Source organism: Sinocyclocheilus grahami, unplaced genomic scaffold (assembly GCF_001515645.1).
Source record: "Sinocyclocheilus grahami isolate Dianchi unplaced genomic scaffold, SAMN03320097.WGS_v1.1 scaffold787.1, whole genome shotgun sequence".
Classification (NCBI taxonomy): domain Eukaryota; kingdom Metazoa; phylum Chordata; class Actinopteri; order Cypriniformes; family Cyprinidae; genus Sinocyclocheilus; species Sinocyclocheilus grahami.
In genome coordinates this window covers 344,702-348,927 of record NW_015505966.1, presented here as the reverse complement: position 1 = coordinate 348,927, position 4,226 = coordinate 344,702, and positions in this window count along the sequence as shown.

Here is a 4,226-nt window from a genome sequence, read left to right as displayed (position 1 = left end):
TGAGACTAGAATATCCCAGACACTTGGAGGTGGGCTTTTTTTAGTTTGAACCAATAAGAAACCACCTAACATCTAACATCTAGGTGGACCCTTTCTGAAGTGAACAACAGTTTCAGCCTCAAGATATGTGATGAGATATGTGAAAAGCCCTTTTGACTGCAGAAGAAACAATTTATAAAGGCAACCATTGCACTGTGAATTTAATGTCATTTCTTCGTTTGTTTGGTTAATATAATCATGATCAGAGCAATCATTTTAACAATAATCATTATTTTCATGTTAATAGGTAAGCATTTCCAATGAAATGCAGTTTTAAGTTATTTAATGTACATGTATTGTTATGCTGTCCTCACGCTCTTGTAGTTTGTATGGTTTGTTCTCCTGTCATTCAGCAGTCTCCCAAACATCTTCTACGGACAGTGGAGGAGAAAGAAGCAAGGCTTTCTTGTCATCATGGTGACAGCAGCTATCCATATCTGTACTGGTATCAACAGAAAAGCAATATCGGTTCTTTGGAGCTTATTGGAACGCTGACACATGATTCATTTTCTCCAGAGGAAAAATTCAAATCTCGATTTAACATCACAGGACATGCTACACAAGATGCATTCCTGATCATATCCAGCATATCTGCTGAGTACAGTGCAGTGTATTTCTGTGCAGCAAGTGTGCACAGTTGTACAGTTCTCTATAACCTTTGACAAAAAATGGTTCACTTTGCACCTGTTTGACCAAAAAAAAAAAGTTTCCACAAGGCCAAAAGGTTTCTTGAATATTTATGCCAACACTGGTAATAACTGTTATAACAGATAGAGGGCACTAATGCAAATGTGAAATTTCAGCATATATGGGGTTTAATAGAGAACAGCAGCATAATGATTGCAGGTTCAAGAACATGTTCTAGTCCAGTTCCATCTCTTTCTCCTTGTACTTTCCTGGCACTTCTCCACTGTCCTCTCAAATAAAGGCAATAAGCCAAGAAAGAAATAAAGAACGAAAGAATACTGGTCATTTTTGAATCATTTCATTCCTGCTTGAAGGTCAGCCATGTTAGCAGCGAACTCTTGCCTGCATAATTTATAAACATTGCACATACTTTACATTTCTATAATACTTTATTACATAGTGACAGAACTGGATTGACCTTTGTTTGTGAACTGAAATGCATTTTGGATTTATCTTAAAACTGCACTATGGACTAATGCACTTGTATTAAAATTCAGTTCTTAACTCATCCTGCCCTGTTTATGTTACAGACATGACGATACCTCAAATTGTGCAGCTTTAGGTTAGGTATTTATTTTCCTAAATGATCCAACATAATTGCTGCATACAGAAGATTAAAATAATCACATTTACTTGCACCGAATGACGATACAGAGTTGTATTGTGACTAGCATATCACAGACGTTTGGAGGTGACCTTTTCTGATTTGGACCAATAAGCAACCACCTAACACCTAACAGGTGGTTTCTTTCTGAGGTGAACAACAGTCTTAGCCTCAAGCTGTTCCCTCTTATGACTGCTGAAGAAACAAATTAGAGAGGCAGCTATTGCACTGAGAATTTAAAGTTATTTCTTCTGTTGCCTTTGTTGAACGTTTTCAGCATGATCAGAGCAATAATTTGAACTATAATCACTACTTACTGGCTACCAGGTAAGTGTTTCCAGTGCAATGCAGTCAATTAAGTTTTTATCTTATATTGATTTTTATGGTCTCCCCACTCTCTTGTAGTTTGTGTGGTTTGTTCTCCTGTCATTCAGCAGTCTCCCAATCATCTTCTACGGACAGTGGAGGAGAAAGAGGCAACGCTTTTTTGTCGTCATGGTGACAGCAGCTACACATTCCTGTACTGGTATCAACTGAAAAGAAATGGCGGTTCTTTAGAACTTATTGGAATGCTCAATTATGGCACAGATTCTGAAGAGGAAAAATTCAAACCTCGATTTAACATCACAGGAGATGCTACAAAAGATGCATTCCTTCTTATATCCAACATAAATACTGAGGACAGTGCAGTGTATTTCTATGCAGCTAGTTTGCACAGCCGTACAATTCCTTTTAATCGCTGACAGAAAACTGTTTGCTTTGCACCTGTTTGAATAAAAAAAAGCCACAAGATTTCTTGCATCTTCATGTCAAAATTGGTAATATAAACATTTACAAATAGTGGGCAATAATGGAAATGTGATGTTCCAGTACCTATTGTCTGTTACATGTGTGCTTCAATAAAGTATGACAGCAAAATGGCTTTCATCACAGATGTTTGCATTGTTTTAAACATATGATGAGTGTTTTTGCTCAAAGGGCCCCAGGTTCAAGACCAACCTGGGACATGCTCCACTTCCAGATTCCTGGAAATTGCAAAATACATCAGTGAATCACAAATTTCTCCAGTTAATCTAGTCCCATCAGAATAGGGCTCCTGTTCTTGGAGATCTACCTTTCATTTCATTGCACCCATACCAATCGTCCTGCCCTCAGAGGCCGGGGTCGCCCCCGTCGCCGCGTGAGGGCTAGAGGTCTACAAAAATTCGCACACTGAACCGACCCAGACCCGTCTATTATTTTGAAAGTTGGACTTGGGCCCGTGCAGAACCGAGAAATGTCAAAAATGTACTACCCGGAACCGACGCGGACTGTCAATTATTTGAAAGATGGACCAGAACCCGACTGGACCCGATCGGCACATATTCCACAGCAAATTGCTATTAACAAGTCGATAAACAGGTTGCGAAAATTACTCTTTTTGTCTTACCTAATGTAAGAAGCCTTCTCCCTTGTACCTGACTGTGATGCACACAATCCTCCTTGCCAAGAAAGTTCCATCCGTGTTATTCCTCTCTTGCCAATTGAAATGCATAATCCATAATGCATAATCAGTTTCAAAAGTCCACTTGCTGTCACGGATGACAAATGCGACTTTGCAGTTTTGCATTTTTTGTATCTCGAGTCAACTTGCATAATAATTTAGACTGTTTGCCCATTTGGATTATAATAACGATTGCTCGTCCAGTGCCATGGCTGCTGACATTAGCTTTACTTATTTGCTATCATCTGTGCGCTCTGAGCCGAGTCTGAGCAAAAATTTTAGATATAACAACAAGACGATTCATTCATAATATTATTTAAAAATGCACTATCACAATCACTGTCATCACCACAGTCACCAGTCCCGACGTACACCAGATCCCAGTCACCTGATTACTGCTTACCCGCACCTGCAGCCTGCAATCAGCACTCCTTCATAAGCACACTCCACTCAGACACTCATCGTCTGGTCTACAGTTCACTTACCCAAACTTACCAGACGTACTCCTGCTACTAACTTGTCTGTACTTACCTTCAGATGCTCCAGCGCCATTCCACGAGTCAATACTCACCATTCAAGCTGTTACTACCTGCAACTCATTCAATAAACTTACCTGTTATTTGCACTAATCCCTTGTCTCTGGCCTGTGTTGTGACACTGGGACATGCTCCACTTCCAGTTTCCTGGAAATTGCAAAATACATCAGGGAACGTCTCAGGTTACTTATGTAACCATGGTTCCCTGAGTAGGGAATGTGACACTGCGTCCTCTAGGGGTCGCTATGGGGAACGCCTCGTCGTGACCCGTGTCTGAAGCATACATTGAAAAAACACCAACTCGTTGGCCGGCGACAGCCATGACGTCACTACTGGTGCGACTATAGTATAAATAGGCGTCGGGGCACACATCATTCACTTCTTCGTCTGAAGCTTGCGTCCGCAGCATGGCAAGAAACCTAGAGGACGCAGTGTCTCGTTCCCTACTCAGGGAAGCATGGTTACATAAGTAACCTGAGACATTCCCTTTCATGGGAACTTCGAACTGCGTCCTCTAGGGGTCGCTATGGGGAACGGTATACCCACGCCACCATGCTGAGGGGAGTGCATGCCAGAACCATGGTGAGCACTAAATACCAACTCTACCATATTGCTATGGGAGTCGCCCCTGGGACGTTAGGCGGCTGTCAGTGATGTTATTCCTTACGGCCAAAGGCCTAGGCTACATACCCCAAAACACTTACCTGTTAGGGCCAGACTCCTGGGCCCGGGGTAGAGCTCAAGACTTGGAATCAGGAATAGATTCCTTTAAGGGAATACGACCAAGAGCCTAGAATCATACTAGTCTTGGCCTGTCACACAGGGGCTACCGCACGTTTCTCTTTGTATGTGCTGAAGGAACTGTCTCAACAGACCC